This window comes from Sapajus apella, unplaced genomic scaffold, assembly GCF_009761245.1.
Source record: "Sapajus apella isolate SASKATOON/1434 unplaced genomic scaffold, GSC_monkey_1.0 scaffold30, whole genome shotgun sequence".
NCBI classification, from domain to species: Eukaryota; Metazoa; Chordata; class Mammalia; order Primates; family Cebidae; genus Sapajus; species Sapajus apella.
The window spans coordinates 3,131,460-3,154,500 of record NW_022436970.1 but is presented as its reverse complement, the minus strand read 5'-3'; positions in this window follow the sequence as shown (position 1 = coordinate 3,154,500).

The window sequence follows — 23,041 nt, the reverse complement described above, 5'->3', positions numbered from 1 at the left end:
GGTCCCAGGACCCCCGGTGGGACTCATGAGAACCCCTCAAGGGGGCTGCACGTGGTTTGGTCTTACTGACCAGAATTCCACTCCAGGGAGGATGGCAGATGAGGCAAAGAGGGAGGCTCTGGCCAGAGCTCAAAACCTTGATCTAGGAGTTGGGGCAAGCCAGAGAAGTGTTCCGGAGAGCAGGGTGTAGGGCTCCATCGACACTGTGGGCCACACAAGGAGTGGGGAGGGAGGCTGCAGCCCAGGCCGGAGGAGATGCGTAAAGGTGAGGGATGGCAGAGTAGGGGACCCAGGGCAGGAACGCAGAGGGTATGAGACCTGCAGGGTCATGTGGGGAGGCATGCTCTCCCAAGCCTCAGAGCCTCTGACTGAGGAAGGGGGCCCATAGTGAGATACACCCCAGGCTGTGGGGTGAGGTTGGGGTCTCTCCCTCCAGCCACGGCTGGTGCCATCGGAAGACCATATTCTTGCTGGAGCAGAGAGGAGCAAAGAGCAGGGCTCCCTGGGGTCCAAGGATTCTGAGAAGAGCCTGAGGCTTTGCAAAGGCCAGAGCAATCAATAGAGCATAAGACCAGTGTGAAGAAGAAAGGGACAGAGTGGGAGAAAATGCAGGCGCCGCACTACCGGAGCTCCAGAGCTCTGAAAACAGATGGCTGGTTTAAGGCACTGGAGAGCCAGACAGAGCCCCAGCCTCTCCTGTGCTCAACATCTGCATTCTCTCTCTCTCTCTCTCTTCCTATTTCCTCCCTCCCTCTCCCCTACCACTGCTTCCTCTTTTACTGATTCTTCCCTGGAACAGCTGTGTTTCATTTTGCCATCTGCAATTTCCTCATTATCAACACTGAGCTTCATCTCCTCGCCATGCACATGGTTGTGCTCTCTAACACATGAGGGGCACAAGAAGCCCCTCTTTCCTGGGGACAATCTTTGTGGCACCTTTCTGTAAAAGGCTGCTTCAGATTCTGGCTGGTAGCAATTAGCAGCATGTGCTCGTGTATGTATGTGTGCATGCATGTGTGCGTATGTGTATATGTGTATGCATGTGTGTATGTTTGTGTAGATGCATGTGTGGGGGGGTGTTTGTGTGTGTTCCTGTATGTGCATGTGTTTGTGTGCCTGTGCACGTATGTGCCTGTATGTTTGGTTGTAAATGCATGTGTATTTGTGTGTGCATGTATTTTCCTGTATGTGTGTGTGCATGTGTGGTTGTGTGCATGTGTGTATGTAGTTGTGTGTGTGTGTGTGCGCTTGGGTTGGTTTGGATATTATCGTTGATTTGTCTCAGGAGGCTTGGTTTTCCCTTCCCTTCTCCCCAGCTCTGCTGTAGACAGAAATGTCCCCTTCCTGGGACATCTTTACTCTCCACTCCCCTGCTCATGCAGACATGGCAGGAGTGTCCCAGATGAGAAAAGCCCTGGGCTGGGAGGATGAGAGCACTTGTCCTTTTGTTGTCTGGGAATCTGCACTGACATCTGTGCAGTCAATCAGTCAGTTCTCCTTGAACTGTCTTTACAAAATACAAACACAGGGCCCATGAATGTCATGAGAACATTTTAGCACCTACATTTACTCTATTGTTAGCTTCAGTCCCTTAACTAGCTCCTGAAAGGAAGGGCCTTAGGGCATGGAGAAGCCTTCCAAAGACAGAAATGCAGTGAGGGACCCAATGGGGGCCTGAGAGCAGAGGACAAGGTGGGCTAGGAGGTTCCTGGGAACACCTGGTTAGAACCAGGTAAAGCTGGAGAGAAAAGAGCAAAAGGAAAAGTTTGCACACATTGTCGCCTTGCTAGAGCCACCAGCCCAGCCCTGGTATCTGTCCTAAGACGTGGACATTTCTGCCTCTGTATTCACTCTCCCTCAAATGTGCTCATCTTACTACTAAGAATGTAGTAGGGCTTTAGAAAATGGAAATAGTTTTTAGTATAGGAAGCATGGCAAATTCATCCCAATCTTCTCATCTCCAAAGCTATATAAATGATATACGGAAGCAGCCACAGGAAGACAGATTAGTGGTGGAGGGTCAAAGGAGAGGACTCATGGCCAAGTGCTCTTCTGCCGTTGGGTACTGCGGTTGCCTCCCTGGCATCCAGCCCCAGCACCATTGCAGTAAAGCAGTGCTGATGTTCAGAGATGTTCAGATTAACCCCACCTGACACCCACTCCTGGCCACAGCGATTTGTTTCACTAATTCAGGTTCACCTGTCCAGGGCCTAACATTACCCTGGCCATGGTGATTGGCTCAGGGTGGTCCAATCAGCCCAAACCCCAGGACTCCTGTTCTATGGTTGTGAACAACCAGTTACTAAAATTGAACAAAGACACATGCAGCCTCAGTTGCTGCTGGCTACCATGTGGGAAGCCAGCCCATAGATTGATCCCTAGAGAAAGAGAACCAAAGAACCTGGGTCACTGATAACAGGGACCTGGCCTAACTGAGTGGCTGGACAAGCATTCTTGAAGCCCGCCCAACTCAGAAATTTTCAGCTATGGGAACCTCTGCATTCACTTCTTAATGCCAGTTTGAATGAGAGTTTCTGTTATTTGCAACCGAAAACATCCTCTTACATTTGATTCTGAACACTGGTGTTTTCCTAACATCTTTGGCTCAGATATCTGAATCTTTTGATTGGGATAGGTGACTTGTTGCAGATGTGTGTTCTTGGCCTCATTACCTGTTTGGCAAGCTTCTTTCACCTGGATCTAGGGCTCAGGTTTTAAACATGGCAATGTCAGCCACAGGCCCTCCTCATTTGTTCATTCATTCATTCATTCATTCAGAAATTTTATGAAATTCATTATGTGCCAAGCATTGTGGTGGGCGCTAGGAAAAGGAAGAAAAGCAAGTCAAGAATTTCATCCCTAAATATCATCTTAAGCCCATTTGTAACCTCATCAGGTACAGTGTGTTTTATCCATGAATTCCTCCACAGAAATGTTTCTTTGTAGTTACCTAAGGGTAATTGCTACGGAACTTTTGCTTGAGGTTCTTGAAAACTCCCTGAGAATGAAGAACTTTAGCTGGAGGCAACAAAAGTGGACACCATAGTTCCTGGCTCAGGAACCTCATGCTGAGCTGGAAAGGCAATGGTGATACACATGCATCAATTACAGCACCAGGGAAGCCAGAAAATTCAATCCAATTAAGAACTAACTTATTGAGTGAGCTCTGCTCCAGAAAGAGAGTCAAGAAGCTTCCACCAGTCCTCAGGTGGATTTCTAAGCAAATCTCCATTTTTATAAAAGACTGCATTCAGCAGTCTCTGAAGCTCAAATATGATTATAAAACTAGCACCTTGGAGTCATGGCTATTGGAAGTAGATTTCAAAGGTTGGAGGTTTAGGCAAAACCCCAGCAGCCTAATACACACGAGTTTGCAGCTTTACAATGTGGTCAATATTCCATTTTTTCTAGCTCCCTTGCTTTGTCCTACAGCTTTCTGAGGTTCTATTTCAGCACTGACCACAGCCCATCTCGTGGAATTGTTACTTGTGTACCTTCTCCCACCTGGCTGACCTGTGCAATCCTTGAGAGCAAGGAGAGACAGAAGTTCTGCTCTGCAGAAACAACTCTGGAGAACACTGACATAGCGCTTACCTTGTGTCAGGCACTGTCCTGAGCACTTTACATATATTTATCCTATCCTCATGACATCTATAGTATTATTATAATATATCCATTTTAAGGTTGAGAAAACAGAGTCACCAAAAGTTTAAATAACTTGGCTGTGGTTTTTGCATAAGGGCAGAGATAGAATTTCAAACAGGCAATTGGATTTTGAGGTTCTTGCTCTTAACTGTGGTGCTATTATACTTATTTTTAGGCACTCAATACAAGTGTGTGGGATTAAATGAAAGTTAACAGAGGAGATCTCTATAACAAATACTCAGAGCAAAAATTCACAATCCTCTCATCTGCTGACTGTTCAGTAGGTTCTAAATGCCAGAAAGAGAGGCAGTTCGAAAGTAGGAAATTGGAGGTGAGTGTCCAGGAAGAGAAGAGAGAATTCTCTTTAATTGAACTCTTTTCCTGAGGCCTTTTTGATGCCTGTTGTGGAAAGTCATGGCACGGGAAGCCCACTAGGTCTAATATTCTTATATTGTCTGCAAAACTCTGACCTTGTGCAGGGTGCCTGACCTCTGTGGTAATCCATTTTCTGTAATATGGTGCAATTTTTTTAAATAATAGTCACAAAATATTTGACATTCCCTCCATGGAGAAGTGGAGTCTCTGTGTACTCTCTTTGAATCTGTAGTTGGAAGAGAGGCCTAATGACTTCTTTGACCTCAGGATTGGGGTAGAAATGACACTATGTGACTTCTGAGGCTCAGTCATAAAGCCATGCAGCTTCCACCTTCATGGCTAGGAACACACATTCTTGGAACTCTCCACCTTCATGCAAGAAGTTTCGTTATGCTGAGACCACCCTGCTGGAGAGGCCACATGTCAACTCTATGGTCAACAACCCCAGCTAAGCCCATCTTTCAGCTGGCCAGCCAGGCCATCTTGTAAATCGATGTGCCAGCCCTGGCTCTTTCAGCCCCAGTTCCAGCCAGATGAAGTCTCTACATTCATGGTGCAGGGAAGAGCCATCTGCACAGCCTCCTGTCCCACAGAGTAGGAGAGCATCATAAACGCTGTTGTTTTATGCTGCTAAGGTTGGGAGCAACCTTACATATTTGGTAGCACTGGATGAGATAACATGGAAACAAACTTAATTTGGGGCCTGACTATATTGCAATTTTTTCAGATTGTCTTGACCCAGTTTGAGACCAGGGCTAGAGGCAGGTCTACTCTTCTTCCTGAAACTGATTAAGCCCACTCTCAACCACCTCCCTTATGGGGCTCTGTTGGAAACAGATGCTTGGTGCTGCAAAGAAAAATCAGCGCTGAGACAAAGAATCTCTCAGCAAGGCAATTTTACTTTCTGCAGAAAGGGTGCTCCAGTTAGCTGTCTTGCTACAAGAGTACAACAAACAAAGGAAAAGCAGACATATTTATTCTTTATGCATTTGGGGTTGCCTTTACTGCTGTGTCTGATCTCCGCTGTTTGGAGCTAGACCTCACAATCTAAACTAAAACTTGATTGGCTAACAACCTAAAACTTTTCTAAACAGGTAAAAGCAATGGAGAACAAAAGGAAAAGAGGAAGTCTAAACAAGGAAGGGATAGGAAGTTGCTTGTGAAAGGACTTAGAAAAGTAATAACATAAATATCTTGGTTAAAGTGCAAGGACATGGAATGTACTTATTCTTTTACATCTAACAGCTGCATAGGATAGGGCTTAACAAAGAGTCGCTAGTAAAAAGCAAGAAGGCTTTGAAGAAAGCCTTAGTCTTTAAAAGAGACTATTATTTCTAACCTTCATTATCATTATTATTATTTAACAAAAAAGGAAACTTTGAAGAGGAACTTTTCTACTTCCTACAGGCCCTCACACTCATAGTCACTATTCCTCTGTTCTGATCATCCCAGGGCCAGGTACCAGACAACAAGGGACAGCCTCAAGACCCTACAGTCCACTGAAATTATTCAAACTAGCTAATCCTAAACCTAATGCCTCCTGCTTTCCTTCTGGCAGGAACCCCTTACCCACAGCTCTCCTCTCGCCCTCCCTCCACCTCCTGAGCAACACTGGGTGCCCGGCTGTGTTCTCCCCAGGGAGCTGTGAGTAACAACACTGTAAAAACTCTTCCTGGTTCCCCCGCTCCATCTGCACTGGCCTGACCACACTCCACCCAAGGAATGTGGTTTAAACAGTGACATCCAGTTCATCATTCATCTGGGTCATCTTCTTCACCTTTACCCCTTCCTTTCACTTCCTGATTTTTTATCATTAAGAAATAGCACATTTCTGAAAAGGCAAACATAATCAACGTGGCTGTAAGATAGACTAGGAGAAGAGTGAAGGTGGGTTGATTTGTGGGCTTTGGGAAGCACAGTGATGGGGTAGGGGTAGGCAGGGAGCACAAGCAGAGGAACTCTGGGTCCCTAATGGACTAGTGGCCCTGTCCTGCATGCTGCAGTGAGGGATGAACTTTCCTTAAAACTGTTTCCTTGGCTGCATGCAGTGGCTCAGGCCTGTGATCCCAGCACTTTGGGAGGCCAAGGTGGGCAGATCCTGATCACTTGAGATCAAAAATTTAAGACCAGCCTAGCCAACATGGTGAAACCTCATCTCTACTAAAAATTCAAAAATTAGCAGGGCATGGTGGTGCTTGCCTGTAATCCCAGCTACTTGGGAGGCTGAGGCAGGAGAATTGCCCAGGAGGCAGAGGTTGCAGTGAGCCAAGATCATGCCACTGCACTCCAGCCTGGGCAACAGAGAGAGACTCCATCTCAACACAAGCAAATTATAACTGTTTTCTTGCATCGTGAGTGTTATCTGATGCTCTAGTAATTTACTGTACGGGCTAGCATCTTGCCTCTGTGCACACTCACGCAATTACACAACACATGCACGCAGTGCAGTAAACCTCCTGTGATTAAAACCTGGAAGTCTGACATTGCAGAGCTACCTGCAGACATGCTTCTCAAACTTCAGTGCGCTCTGAGTTCTCTGGGGATCTCACAAAAGTGCAGATACAGAGTCAGCAGCTCTGGGACGGATCTGATGAGATTCTGCACAGCACCCAGGCTCCCAGATAATACCAGGGCTGCTGGTCCAGGACTACACTTTGAGCAGTGAGGACTTGCAAACCTTCAGGAGCCAGTGCATCAGAGCCCAGGTTCCCGGGGAGTCTTTTGGGTCTATTATCTCTGAGCAGGGTGGTTCCAGCTCTGAGGAAAACTTTCTATCACACCAGAGAACCCCATGGCCACTTGAACACAGAAGGGTCTGACCAGCTCCTTCTCTCCCTGTCCTCCACCCCAGCAAAACAGGATGATGGAGACCTTGAGTGTTACACCCTGTTTCTCTTTTTTCTTTCTTTCTTTTTTTTTTTTTTTTTTCTGAAATGGAGTCTAGCTCTGTCACACAGGCTGAAATGCAGTGGTGAGATTTCAGCTCACTGCAACCTCCAGACCTTCTGGTTCAAGCGATTCTCCTGCCTCACCCTCCTGAGAAGCTGGGACTAGAGACACCCGCCACCATGCCTGGATGTCTGGATAATTTTTGTATTTTTAGGAGAGATTTCACCAGGCTGATCTTTAGTAGAGGATGGTTGGCCAGACTGGTCTTGAACTCCTGACCCCAGGTGATCTGCCCACCTCAGCCTCCCAAAGTGCTGGGATTACAGGCATGAGCCACCACACCCAGCTTAGGCCTTGTTTCTATGCGACCCTGCCACAGGGATACAACTTCTTCCCTTGTGCTCAGCTAAGGCTTCCTTTCCAGCCTGTCTCCTCAACTTTCTCCTGACACTCAGCGTCACCCAGGCCAGGAAGTGTGAATGTTTCTGGACGGCCGTCATCATCTCCTGAGAAGTTCATTCCCTGGAGGCTTCTACCTTCACCAAGGAAATGTTTAGTGAGGAGGGAGCTGAGGAAATAAGGCATCCTTGCTTTTTAAAATCCAAGTAAAGAAAACGTTAGAAATGTAAAAAGAATGCAAGTGAAGGTCGGAGTGGCAAAGGCTCCAAATCCTCCCCAAAATGTCTGCATTTCTTTATTCCCTGAGATTCCTGGAAGTCATTTTCCATTTATGTAACAGAGTTTAGAGCTAGTTATTATTATGCAAAGCTGAGGTGTCCTAATTCACCTGCACCCCACTGCCTGTGATGCTCGGTAGATTTGGAACACGGGATACAGAAAAGAATGTGTCTGGACTCTCAGAGAAGGAGGCTTGATTGGCAGGTGGCTGCTCGTGTTTATGGCAGAGGTTCCCAGCTATACTCGTAGAACTGTAATCACCCAATGGGTTCCTTTTGCCCGTTGTATGGGTAAACCCAATTCCCTGAGACAGTGTCATTATGGTAGAGAAAGAGTTTAATTATTGCAAAGCAACTGACGGGAAGGATAGGAGTTATTACTCAAATCCATCTCCCCAAAAATTTGAAGTCTAGCATTTTTTTAAGGACAATTTAGTAGGCAAGGGTCTAGGGAGTGGGGAATGCTGACTGGTTGGGTCAGGGATGAAATCAACAGGAGTCGAAGTGGGTTCTTGCTGTCTTCAGTTCCTGCATGGAATCACAAAACTAATTGAGACAGTTTATCAGACTGTGTGGCCATCAGAATGCAGGGTCTGAAAAATACCTTGAACACCAGTCTTAGGTTTTACAATAGTAATGTTATCAGCCTTAGGTTTTACAATAGGAATGTTATCTATAGGAGCAATTGGGGAGGTTAGAAACCTTGCCGCTTCTGTCTATATGACTCCTGAGCCATAATTTTACCTGATGACTAATGTGTTAATTTTACAAAAGCAATGCCCCCAAGCAAGGAGGGGGTAGTGTGGGAAAGGGTTTTTTATCATCCCTACTTTAAGGTTAAATTATAAACTAGATTCCTCCCAATGTTAGCTTGGCTTATGCCCAGGAATGACCAAGGACAGCTGAGAAGATAGAAGCAAGATGGAGTCAGCTATGTCAGATTTCTTTTACTGTCCTAATGTTTCTATGTTAGATTTTCTTATTATCATAATTTTTGCAAAGATAGTTTTAGAATTGAGGGGCTAATGCCAACAAATATAAAATTCTCTTGGTTCTCCGAGAAGGGTGTGGCTAAGAGGGCTTGAAGAAGTGATTTAAAGAAGGATCTTCAGGTAAACCCTGTTGAATTTACTCCATCCCATGTCCAATGAGCACTTTCTAAAAGCTTTCTGATTCTTTCCCCTAGGAGATGGTCAATGCCTCCGGTGGCTGGATCTGATCTTGCATTTCTGAAATCATCTTAACAGGTTTAATAGGAATTACATGCCATATTCTGAAATATAGTTAAAATTAAGCATTAATCAGGCCACACTTTGTGGCCCACTTCCTTGCAACCAAAAGTCAATAGTGCTAGGGACTGGTCGCCTGCATCGCTGATGTTTCTGTAGTTAGGATGAATTGCTTAAGATGTTTCTCAGATCCTGAATTCCACTGGAAGGGTTGACACCAAGCAGTTCGAAGAGCTCCACAGAGGAACTGAATCAGCATGACAATGTAGCTTCTTTGTCACCCCATCCCAAGACTTCACCCTGCCTTCTTTGACCAATCCACGATTCTCATACCTTAGCCCATTTCAAAACCCTTAAAGTCCCTAGCCCCAAACTCTTCAGGGAGGCAAATTTGAGGTTTTTTCCTGTTCACTTACAATTAAAACACTTTGTTGTTGTTGCTGTTGTTGAGACAGAGTCTTGCTCTGTCGCCCAGGCTAGACTGCAGTGGCATGATCTTTGCTCACTGCAACCTCTGACTCCCCGTTCAAGTGATTCTCCTGCCTTAGCCTCCCAAGTAGGTGGGCCTACAGGTGCGCACCACTACACCTGGCTAAATTTTTTTTTTTTTTGTATTTTTAGTAGAGATAGGGTTTGCCATGTTAGCTAGGCTGGTCTCAAACTCCTGACCTCAAGTGATCTGCCTCCCAAAGTGCCAGGATTACAGGTGTCAGCCACCGCGCCCAGCCTAAAACACTTTCTCTGCTGCAACCCTCGGTGTCAGTGTATTGACTTGCCATGCAACAGACGACGTCCTATTACAGACACATTTCCTATCGTCCCTGCTGCAGTGGTTCTCAAGTGTGGTCATGAAGCCAAGCTTCTGGTGCCAAAGTTTCACTGTAAGTAAAAACTTTAAAAAATTAATTCAGATACCCTAACCATCTAATCTCAAATTGCCACCCTATCATAATCACATTGCCCTATTTCAGTTATCCGCAAATAGTTTCACTGCTAGACTTTTTTCTTGCTCATGTATGTGTGCATTTCTTGTCTGCCTCCCAGGCACACAGATTCTCTCTCTGTCTCTTTTTTTTTTTTTTTTTTTTTTTTTTTTACATCATTTAGTCTTCTTTTCTTTGTCTTTGCTGCAACACAATCTCCAGCCCCCCACGGGGGAAGCTGTTGGAACCACATATTGCTTTGCCTCTAATTACTCTAATTACTTTGCACTTCATTTGCATGTGAGTTTCCTGTAGGATCATTACTGTAAGGTTAGAGCATCATTGCCTGGGCAATCTGGGTGGCCTTTGGCCAAACCTTAACTCTACTTGGTCAAACTCTAATAGTATTCTTAGTTCTCCCTAATCCTCCAACTAGAAGGACAGAAAACATTGTAGCCTTAACCCTTTTCCATCTGTGCCTGTGTCAGCCTGTGTCAGCCTGTATCAGCCCACATGTTCTTTCCTAAAGCCACTGCCTCAACTCACTTTATTTTTACTAATTCGCCATGATATTTTCCTTCTTCCAATACAATGGATTCCACTTTTGAGCAATACTGCCTACTCGACAACGATGCAGCATTGGGAAGAGGAGGATCTCAGTGACTTGAGCTCCGAAGCTGGAGCTGGAGACAGACAGAAAAAGAAAGACAAAGAGAGTAAAATAGATCAACATGAATTGTTTCCCCGTTCTCTTAAGGCTCTTTTACTTGTGACAGGAAGTGAATCAAACTGGCTTAAGCATATGGAGAGGAGGTCATTATAGAGGAGTGTGCCTCATGGAACCCAACCAAGAGTGAAAAGGACCCTGGTCCTTTCCTTGAGGGCTAGAACCCAATACACAAACACCCTCCTCATGCCTCATTTACTCCTCTATTTATCTCTACCCAGGTTTCCCTGCTTCCCTACACAGATCGGGCAGACAAGCATCTCTGCAGCCTTTAGCATTGCACATGTTCACAGCACCAAGGCTAACAGAGGCTCTTGAGCCCCAGTTCTAAATATCTGGAGAAAATAACTTGACTGTCCTGTTTTCCACCAGCCATGGCAAGGCAAGAAGTCTCTGGGAGATGGAGTGAGGCTGGCCAGATCTCAAAAGGCCTGATGCACTTCTGAATCAGAGGCGCAGATAGGTGTTCTCAGCTTTCCCTCTCCTCCCACCTCTATTACCACCCCTTCCTTCCCTGTCTTTCATTTTCTGTTTGTTTTGTTCAGTCTCTGGTTTCCATCCTCTTCCCAGAACACAGGGTAGAAGGTTAGTTTGAAAACAGCTGCCCTCATACAGTGCAGCCTCCCTGCTTGGTGACATTCTGTGTTTGAACGTACACCCTCAGTGCTTACAGTTTCATTTGTAAAAATGGCAGTAGGACCGGATGCAGTGGCTCATGCCTGTAATCCTAGCACTTTGGGAGACTGAGGGGGGGTGGATCATGAGGTCAGGAGTTCAACACCAGCCTGACCAACATGGTGAAACCCCATCTCTACTAAAAATACAAAAATTAGTCAGGCGTGGTGATGTACACCTGTAATCCCAGCTACTTGGGAGGCTGAGGCAGGAGAATAGTTTGAACCTGGGAGATGGAGGCTGCAGCAAGCCAAGACCAGGCCACTGCACTCCAGCCTAGGCAACAGAGTAAGACTCTGTCTCAAAAAAAAAAAAAAAAAATGCCAGCAGGACCTAGGCTGGCTGTGACAGGAAGCCACACCTTCTTTTTCCTCTACTTCTTTGCTCTTGTTTGTCCTATACCAGCCTGTGCCACGCCTATTAATACCCTTTAATGAAAATACTCACGGAAGAGTTCTTCTGGTATAGTTAAGACGGGTTAATGATTGTCCTGCCACAGTGTGAGGGCATTCTATGATGAACATGGTGTGGATGAAAATGTAAAGCAATCAGTGTTTTCTATTTTCTAGTTCATTCATTCATCCCATATCTCAATCTTCCAGTTGAACAGTCAATCCACCAAAGTTCTGTTGTCATTGCTTTTTTTTCATTTTCTTGCCCTATTGTTCACAGTGTATAATGAAGGAATGAGAGACTGGGGGAGAAAATTAGTACAGTGAACCGCTGGCGTATAAAACAGTAGAGACGAGCAAGAAGAGGAGTTGCACAGAGAACACGTGGGGAACTAGAATGTGAGATGAGGTCTGAGAAGATCAGAAATCCAGGGATAGAATGCATGAAGCAAGGAGAATGTGGGTATTAGATTCGCATGGCAAAAACAGTGAATTTGAGAACGACTTTGTAAAGGTCCTGTATCAGCTATGCATCACCACTATATGCTGGTAATGGACAACCACAAAGACTCAATAGCATTCAACAATAAGTACTGTATATGCTTACATTCAAACATCTGTGAATCAGTGGAGGGCCAACTATACGGTTCTGCTGAACTGCTAATGGCTCAGAGGTCAAGGGCAGCTGACCTTGGCTAGGCTCATCCAGGCACTGCAGTTCAGCTGACTTGCTCATGCCTCTGCTGACATCCCATTGACCAAAGCAAGTGATATGGCTGAGCTCAGCGTTAAAGGATAGGGCAGGTCACACTGCCTGCAGTGCAGTGGGAGAAGCCCAGATTCACATAGTGAAGAGTATGGCTATGGGGAAGGGTGAAAATTGGGGCCATTGTGACAATCAAGCAGGAGTATCACACTTAGAAAAAGTTCAAGAGCAACTGTTTTATCAGCAGTTACCACAGTGCTGAGTTTCTAATCTCTTGATTCTGGGCTGCACCTGAGAATGTGATTATTACATACAGCCCTGAGAAGCACAGACATACTCTGTGGCTGGAGGATCCGGACTTTATGCAACGTGCCAGCAGTAAGCAGACAGCACGAGTAGCAACATCTGCACAGAGACTGGGGATTTACCTTCGCTTTACAGCTTCAGGTTTGTGTCCCAGTGCTCTAAAGACCTTCCCTTCTACCTTGAGACGTGCTTCCCTGGGGGATGGGGGAGCTATATTTGGTCAATGAAATGACCCTAAGAAAATTAATGACTAACATTGAAATACATACATTTGTCCTACTTTTCTCTCCAAACAATGTTAAACATATTTATAAAACATGGAATTTAAAAACCTCTGTGGGTCCTCTCTCACATAACCTTTTTCAGGTCTTATCAACAAGACTGGTCCAAATAACCTCTTTTTAGTTTTCTGTGAATCCCTTATTGAGGCTATAATCCTTTCTGCTCAGCCGTAAACTGAAAGACTTCAGGTTGGCAGTGAGATGCCTACAAGTTTCTTCTCTCCACTTGTTGTGACCCCTTTTCTGCTCAGTCATGTACTTAGCTTTTTGAACTACAGTAATTCAAAAACTGACCTGTATACATATAATAGAATATTGTTCATCAACAAAAGGAAATAAAGCACTAATACATGCTACAACATGGATGATCCTTTAAAACATCAGCTACATGAAAAAAAATCAGTCTCAAAGGACCACTTATTTATGATTCTGCTTATATGATATACCCAGGATAAACTATTGGGACAGAAGATGGGTGAGTGCTTTCCTTTGGCTGGAAAAGATACAGAGATTGGGGAGTGACGGTAGGGGGGTGCTTTTTGGGGTAGTGAAAATGTTTCAAAATTGATTGTGGTGATGGATATACACTGTGAATATACCAGAATCACTGAATTATATACTTAAATGGATAAAGTACATGGTATGTAAATTATATCCCACTGTAGTTGTGGGGTTTTTTAAAACTTGTTTTTAACATTTCAGACCCACAAAGGCATCTGTTCCACTTCTGTGCAGGTTCCTGGTAACTTTTCCACCAAATAGCTGACGAGAAAAGGGTGAAAAGAGCCACAGAGAATATGTATACGATAAGAGGGAAAATCCCCCGTGAATATTTTCCTTCCTGTGTCAGGAAGAAGTGATGCTCCATTTTAAGTTTCGAGACTTTTGCTGCGTGCCACACAGTGCCCCCCACACAAACGTGCTGCAGTCTGATGTGCTCCATGGTGCTCCCTTCTGTCTATGCTTTGAAGTGTATTTTAAATGGTTCAAGTCCACCAGAAGGCTCACCAGGAATCAGCTTCTACAGGGGCTTTTGTATCGCTAACAACTTAGAAAAAGCATTTGCCAGGATGCGTGTGCCTTGATTATGTGCATTTGCGTTCTCGTCTGCTCTATCTTCACTTCCTTCATTAAAACCCGGTCTTGAGAGAAACTTGACATCTCTACAGCCTTTGATGGCTTTCAGCCATTTCCCCGCCCCCCTATTTTTCCCACTCAAAAAAGCATTGACATTTTATTGGGTTATAATATCTGTCATTTCCTGATTATGTTAATATACCACAAGCCATAGATTAAATACATTTTATGCATGAGTTACCTCAGACCTGAAAAGTATTTTGAAGTTTTTTCCAGAATAAGAACTTTAAGAAATGCTGTCAAGAGTGAGAAGAAAGGCAAGGGCAGAAGAGCTGGAAAGTGTGAAGGGAATGGCGAAGTTCTGAACTCATCACTCTGGAGAGAGAAGGAGGGAGAGTTGGCAGAGAACCACTGCAGGGTTGCTGGGCAGTTTTGATGCTATATTTGAGATTGGAGTTTGTATGTTTCCAGTGGCATCCATCTGTCCTATTGTAAGACCTCCTCCAACAGGCCTCAGCTCCTTGAATGAAGGCAGATAATTGGGTTCATCCAAGATTGACATGTGTTGAAAAGATAGAAGAACCAGAGGGTCTGATCTGCTGAAAAGGGTGCTATTGAAGGGATGTGCCAAGTCAGCCTTTTTTAACAAAGAGAAAAAGACTCAGAGCTCCCAAACCAAGTCAGCCCCTTAGGAGGCATTCACTGCCTTCCTGAGCCCTGTGCCCCTGACACAGGTCTGTAATGGAGCCTCAGAATCAGTGTTTTCAGGCCTGGATACCAGAACAAGTGGGCCTAAGTCTGCATCCCTGGCCCCGGCCCCTTTTCTCTGCAGGTGCAGCAGCAGCACCCTACAGCTGGGCTCAGGCCAAAGGTGAGTGATGGGAGGGTGTGGGCCACTCTACTGATCAGCCTCCATCCAACCCCAGCAATCCTTAAAAATAGTCCTGTCCCCAAGAGGCTGCCCTCTGGAGCCACTGGGGAGCCCGTGGGAGGCAAACAAGAGCTGCCCCCAGAGCAGACTATGGCAGAGGAGCCCAGACAGACTCGGGGAGGATTTCTGGGGCTCCTCGGCAGGGCTGGCATGAAAACAGACAGGGACTCACAGGTTCCCCAAAATAGGAAGAGTCGGCAGTGACCCAGTGCCTCACCTCTTTCAGAAAAAGGCCTCTCACAGTGGGAGTCAATGCTAGTCATCAAATGATTAGTGGATCTCCACTGGGGCACAAGGCAAGATTGCCCTTCCTGCTCCATATGGCCATATGACTTGTTCAGGCCAGTGAAAAGTCAGTGGGAATATAAATGTCACTTCTTGGGTAGACTTAAGAGAGTGACCACTCATGGTACGTTCTCTTTCTCTCTGCAGCAAGGAATGTCAAAGATACCGACTCTTATATCAGCCTGCAGTGCAGAATGAAGAGAAATACAACAAAACTCCTCAGCCCTGGGGGACCTGTAGCATGAGGCAGAAACTTTTATGACCATTGCATAATCTAGAAATAATCTTTTGTTTGTTACTGCAGCACGATCACCTAGCTCATCCTGACTGATACATCATCTGATGAACAGATACCCCGGACCAGTGCAGTGAAAAAATGAAGGGGAAAAGGAAGGTGTCTTAGTCCGTTCGGGCTGCTGCAACACAGTATATTAGCCTGGGTAGTTTATAAACAACAGAAACTTGTTGCTGACAGTCCTGGAGGTTAGAAAGTCCAAGATCAAAATGCCAACAGATTTGGGGGCTGGTGAGGACCCGTGCTCTGCTTCATAGATGGTGCCTTCCAGCTGTGTGCTCACATGGCAGAAGGGAAAACCAGCTTCCTCAGCCCTGTTTTTTAAGGGCACTAATCCCATTCATGAAGACTCTGCCCAAAGCTCCACCCCTTAACACTATCTCATTGGAGATTAAGTATGAAGATATGAATTTTGAAGGGACACCAACCTTCAGACCACAGCAGAAGGAAGCTAACGTTTATCGATCACTTCTTTTGTGTCCCTTCTGCTTCTCAGGGCAGTTTATCTCTGCCCCCATCAATCATGGGTTGATTTCAGAGTTTAATCCTCACAGGGCTGACCTTGTCCCCTTGTTCCCTTGCACGTGAAGGTGAGGAGTGGCTCATGCTGCTGCCTAGAGAGAAAGTCCACACTAACTTTTGGGGAACTTCCAGCTGAGCGTCAGTCGTGTACAAGTGTTGGGGTTGGGGGGGGTGCTTGCTGAAGGATAAGGGCATGTAGGGAGAAAAGTGCCAAGTCTCTTCATTTAATTAGTGACCTTGGGCCTACAGGAAGAGAGAACACCCAGGCAGGAGCAGAACAGTAAACTGCCGTCATGCACCTGGAGCACGAGAATGGCACGGGGCTGGACAGGAGAAACGAGAGCAGAAAGGCAGCCGAGAAGGCAGGCCCTGGCGAGGTCAGGGCAGCGAATGAAGCGGCCACAGGAAAGGGACAATCCCCTCTAGAGGGTGAGGATCAGAGTGCTGAGGTCCAAACAAGGAAGAGCCTCACACCTCTGGGACATCCAAGCATTCATTTATTCACTCAATAAATACTTATTATTCACCTACTATGTGCTAGGCGCTTTTCTAGGTGCTTGGAAAAAATAGCAAACAGAATAGACCATAATTCTAGCCCTGGTGGAGCTCTTGTCTTAGAGGAGAAAAACAGATAGGAAACTTACAAATAAGTAAAATATATATTCTGTCCTATTGTGACCACTGCTATAGAGAAAATAAAGCAGGCAGTGTGTAGGGAATGCAGGGTTGGGGCAACATTCAACAGAGTTGCCAGGAAAGGCTGCTCTGGGAAGGTGAGTGACTCATGGGTGTAGCGGAGGGACAGCATGTTTGCAGACCCTGAGAGACAGTGTCCTTAGTACATACAGATGGCTAGGACCAGGGTGGACAGCAGGGCTGCATGCCCCTCCCGCTCAATAGCACAGCCACTGAGTTGAGTGCACACCTAAGGTTGGGATACTGGCTTCCTTTGTACAAGAGGAGATTTCTAATGCTTGTGTCTGGATCTAAGTCTGTGTCTGGAGGTTGGGATTGGGGTTCTGTTTTGCCCATTGATGGCCACTTGGCTGATGCCCTGGCCAGCCTAGGAGGCCTGAATCCCCTCCCTAAGACCCACCGCTGCAGGCCTCACCTGGGCACACAGAGCCGGGGGCCCCTGGCAGGCTGCCTGCGGGTCTTTTTCTCACACCTGCATCTGTTTCCCCGACTCTGAGAAGGGAAGGCAGAGGGAAGGCGGGCTCGGGGAGGGCTTCATGTTCAGGAGCCAGCAGTCATGGAAATGGCCTCGCCAGGTCCTAGAGGATGGATGGGCTGGTCACACCAATCGTCCATTAGTAACTCTGGGTCCATTTGCCAGGTTTACATTCTCAATTCATAAAGGTTTAAAAACTATGGATTTTCATTTTGCTTGTTGCACCTGTAACCTCTCAAGCATCCTTCAGGGTGTAGGGCGTCAGGCTGGTGGCCAGGACTGTAAGGTAATGTAGCGCCTCTGCAGGCAAGATGGGAGCTTGGGGAGAAGGGACATTACACAGATCAACCGCTGCAAATCAATCAGGCCTGCCTGGCCTTTCAGGGACTTCGGCTGTGGCTGTTCTGGTCTGCCCTGTCATGCGTCAGGGTGTGTGTGTACAGGGAGGGAGGGGTGGAAAATTCTGGGAAGTACTGGAGCTTCTAGTCCTGGTGAGGACAGAGGAGCCAGGCCAAAACCCTCACTCTCAAAGAACCAAGTCCACCAAAGGGCCAGCACTTCCAGTGTCCCCTTCCCAGCCCACAATCCACAGACCAAACTCATCACATCAGCACAGCACTACTTTCTCTCCCCAGACCCTCCCTAAGAGTGGCCGGCAGTGCAGAGGACAGGAGCCAGGAACAACTTCTGCAGTGTCGCATTCCCCGGCCACCCCACAGACCTGACCACAAACCTGCGCACACACCCATGCCTGCCTCATTTGGACCCCAGAGGGAGACACCAGGGCGTCACTACAGCACCCTGGGGACTCACCGTTATGGGCGCTCAAGAGGGACAGAGGAAGCCACATCTCACGGTTTGGCCACGGTCACCTGCACATGGCGATCAGGGGACTGTTAGGGTCACTGGGAAGGGAGGGCAGAAAGAGAGAGGCCTCGTGACACCTCTGCAGCGGCTCCTGCGCCCACCCCACACGCCCGCCAGCACAGAGCGGGTGTGTGTGCAGACACGCCCACTGCTAAATATTTCAGCAGATGAATGATTTTGGAGGGGGTGAGCAGGAGGCTGGAATAATGATTTATAGAATTTTAGAAAAGTTGATTCCTTAAGTGTACTTCACAGCGGGGCCATCACACACACAAAGGCAGAGCTCTGCGATTGATCCTTTCAGGGAAGAAGAAAGGGACGCCTAAGAGCCCTTTCAGCTTCATTGCTAAGGCACTTGGCAGTCATCAGGGCCCCTCCTCCGCCCCTCCAACACTGGTGCGGGTCCCTCGCCCTGGGCCCCACCCTTGACCAAGGAACCACCAGTGGGGCTCACTGATTCCTCCGAGGGGGGCCTCTGGCCTCCCATGCCCACCCTGCCCAGTCCTCATGGCTAAGTTTTGCCCCCTCTGGAGGTTTTCTGATGGGCATCCTGACTCCGCCAGAGCTGGCCTTGACCTGATCATGGTTTTGGGGAGTCCTGCTCAGTCCACTCCCAGAGCCTGGCTTCTGAGCAGCCAGGAGGGTTCTCCACACAGCCCCTTTCCAAGTCCACGGGAGCCCTGCAGAGGATAGGCAGGGCCACCACTGGCAAACTGGGCCCCCTGCCCTGTAGCCCCAGGCTGTGGCTGCTGGCCCGGCCCAGCAGCAGCTCACTCTCCAGGGTGGAGAAGATGCCTGCTCTGAGGTCTCTCTTGTTCCCCAGAGAGAGACCATGGTGCAGCAAGGAGCCTGTGGCTGCAGACCATGTTCATGAGAAGTCTCTGTCTTCTCACCTATAAAATGGGATCACACCTCATGATGGGAAAGACCCATGAGGGCAGCAGGTGAACACCTGTGTGCATGGTCCTGGTTCATGCTCTTGAAGAGGAATTTTAAAAGACTTCAGGGTACTCATCTCTCACCTTCCCACAGGCATGCCAGGGGGGAAATTGTCGCCCCGCCCTCATGGATCACCCTGAGATCAGAAGGCTTTTGGGGTGTTTCTGGTTCTGAAAGTGGGAGCAAATCTGCTGGGATCAGCCAGCCTCAGATTCACCCAGCGCTGCAAGGGAAGGATGCAATTCCTCAGCCACCTTCTCTCCGCCAAGGAGTTCCAATTGGCCAGGACACCATGGATGCCATTGTAGTCACAGCATGGAGGCAGCCCCCCATCTCTGACTCTCCTTGTCCTCAGAGGCCTGGTTCTTTCAGAGGTCAGCTGTCTGTGTGGAAGACAGACCTCCACTGGAACAGGGAAGAAGGGACTTTGTGGGGATAACTACTGGCACAGGCCTCCTTCGGGCCAGACCTCTGCCCACTGGGCTATCAGCTGGCCTGGCCCCAGCCTGGGCAATGCAGAAGAGGATCCCAGCAAGCCAAATGAGAACCAAGGCCAAATGGCCACTGCCCAGAACAATCATCGAAAGCTTTCATGTTCAGGGACCAATTAATTATCTGAACCTCCGGATTTGAAAAGGAGGATGTTTAATCTCCCGTTTTCCCCAGGGTCTCAGCCCTTTGACCCCGCTTCTTGACCCCTGCCCTTCCACCTTGCTGCCTTCCCCAGAGACCTGACTCTGTGCAGTCACTTTGTTTAGTAAACAAGGCTCCCCAGTGGGGGAGGTTAAATGCAGGATGCTGGCATGGCACCTTCGGAGGAAGCCACTCGCTTTTCACAGGCAGCCAGGGACGGAGCCTGGGAGGGCGGGGAGGGCTGCTGCCAAGTGGTGCTCACTGGATTCTGGATTCTGTATCCCTAAATGAGGTTCTTGGTCCTCCTCTGGGAGAGAGTGAGCGTTTCCTGAAGTCATGGTGCCCTTAAGCAGGGTCATTCTTTGTTCTTTTTCTGAGCATTGTTATGCAAAGAGCTGGCCAGAGGCATCCTGGCAGTGGGCACAGCTGCAGCAGATGCAATAACAGCCTCCCAGGGGAGCGAGCAGGGGCTCTGGGGCTGCTGATTTCTCCATGCTCTTAAGCAATCCACTGGTGAGGTGCAAGATGCCAGGGAGACCTAGGTTCAAATCCCAGTTTTCCTTCGAATTAGAATTTGGCCTTGGGTGAACTACTTACCTTCTCTTTACCTGAGTTTCCTCATCTGCAAAATGAAAACAATGAGAGGACCTCTCTAATGGGATTGTTAGGAAAATTAGTTGATAAAGGTGATCTAGAGTCAGGTCGCTATGAGGTCTATATAAGTTGGCTAACTTCATTTTTATTTCTGGGAAAGAGTCGTTGTTGTTTTCTTTTTCCTAGAGGGTGACTCTTCCCCAACTTCCTCCCCTTCCCTGATGCCCACATGCTTTTGTGGCACTGGGGACCGTAAACTTTAGGTGGCAAACCTCGGCATGTAGTCAGCCTAGGGCTGTGGAGTTTCTGGTTATCTTGAGCCAGTGGTTCTTGACCAGGGATGGTTTTGCTCCAGAGGACATCTGGCAACATCTGGGGGCATTTTTGGTTGTTGAAACTGGGGAAAGGGGTGCCAGTGGCATCTAATGGGTATAACCCCAGGACACTGTTAATTACCCTACAATGCATAGGACAGCCATCCCACCCCCCAGTTCAAAATGTGAACAATGCCCCGAGCATGAGGCCAAAGTGAGAATAGGGCCAGGGCAGAGACAGACAGACACCCGTTGCCTCTTCTCGCCGCCCACTGACCTGTGAACAAGCGGAAGTTGCCAGCCCCTGACACTCACAACAGATGAGACCCCCAGAAGGGGAGGGATGCACTGCGATGACATTTTCATTCTCCCACATTCTCTCAAGAGTTCCCAGGAACAATAGCAACCCCTTCACACAAATTATGCGTACTGAGAAGCCAGCTACAATATGCATTCATGTAAATCAATGAACAAAAACCAATTGCTGTGGCACCAATTGTGAAACAAAGCCTCAGAACTAACGCCTGTAATGTGCAGTGTTCAAGAAAGTGATAAAAATCCGGAGTGCTGGGTCCTCCTCTGTCTCTCGGTGACACTTCCCAGCCTTTCAGCTGTCACTCAGCCACGGTGGCTCCCAGGAGAGAGACTCTGCAGCCTTGGTCACCAGGGTCCCCTCTGAGTTTAACCCCTTGCGAGGTGTTCATCCTCTCACTGGAGACAGAGACTGGGAAGTCTCATTTCTGCGTAGGCTGTGGTAACCTTGGTTACAGTCAGGGACAAACCAAACAACCTAATTAAAGGGGATGGGAAAGGAGTGGAGAAGGGAAGGGTGTACAAGAGGTTGCCCTTGAAATTTCTAGCACCTCCATAATTCTTCCTGCAAGATGGAGCCTGAACAACACCACCTAGCTAGCTAGAGGACCAGCTAGCCTCTGCCTGGTGCTCTTGCTATAGATATTTCTTTGTATGTCGCTAAATGCCATTATTCCTGAAGACGATGCCACAAACAGCATGCCCAACATCAAACCAAGTCTTGATGTTACGCCTCTCCCAATACTCTAATTGGGGGAAATGAAAATTACATGAGTGCACAATGCACCGTATTGTTCGTGTCTTTCCAGCTGATCACCATGATATCTGAAAGTTGACCATCTTTGAACATGAACAAATTTCATCACCAGAGATGAAAGGAGTTTGATCATCACCTGGAAATTGTTTGCAAGGAATAAGGCAGGCAGTTTGAATCTTAATTATTTTAAATTTCTAAAATGGAAAAACGTAATTATTTTGAAAACTATTTGTCTTTCTAGTGGGATGGGAGGAGTATTTCCCCAAACCACAAGACTCCGATAATTTAGCATTCTGTTTTAGTTTGTGGTACCACAGATTTCATTACAGCTCCTCTCTCCATATCCCTATGAATTTTGACAGGATGCTGCCAACCTTTGATGAAAGAGCGTTAGTCACTGGAAATGTATCTGTCTGATGCCCAGCCTCAGCTTTATAAAGGGGGGCTAGCATACACTTTGCCTACATTAACATAGAAATAGCAAGTGCTTTTAGTAATAAATAAATGTTAGACAGCTCTTGGGAACCATAGAAACAAAAATAAGCTGATGAGATTTTTTGCTCAGCCGCTGGAGCTGGTATTCATTCGCAAATCCAGGAACCATCTGTGTGTCCTTGGGCAAGTCTCATCCCTTCTCTGAGCTTCAGTGTCCTTACACATAAACCACAGATGATAATAGTACTCATGTCATGTTCTGAGAATTAAAATAGATGATCCATAGAAAGCCCTCAGCAAAGCATCCGGAATTTAGTTACTGCAGGATAAAAGTTAACTGTTGTGTAATCATTACAATAATGTAGTTCTAATTCAAGTCACCTTCATCCCCCTGCTATGAACGGAAAGTAGCTTCCAAGAACATTTTTGCTGAGCTTCCCGGCACTTGTGAGGGACTGCCCTGCCCATCCGATAGAAGACAAATTCTGAAGATGGGTAGGTCTCACTTCTGCTGGATCCTCTGGCAATAATGACAGCAGAGCTCACGCGATCTTTTCAGAAAGGCTGAGCTGTTCAGTGGGTCAACAATCACAGGCTGGAATTCAGGACAATCCAGTGGAAACTGACATGATCCACTCAACTCCCTCAGCCTCAGCTTCCTCATCCAGGAGGTAAGAGGGCAGGGCAAAGGCATTCCCAAGCCCTTGGGCAACTCCAAAGTTCTGTGATTTCAGGATCTGTAGCCTGAGAACCCAATAGAAATTGGTGACTGCCCCACACACTTTTGTCACCCAGAGGCAGGAGAGTATCACTTGCTTCTTCGATTCCTCCACGGCGCCCAGTACAGTGCTTCCTCGCGCTCAACAGATATCTGCTGACTGACCCACTCATCGGATCCCAGGTCTCATGACTCCCAGATCCCTGCTCTTCTAATTTCAAGAAGGTCAATCAATCAATCAATATATTTTCTACAGTGCTGCAGTGCCATTGTGCAGATCAGAAGAAGGTCAGAATCAGCCAAATAGCATTCCCATATCAATCCAACAGGCCGATAAAGACCACACACATGCGCACACATGCAAAC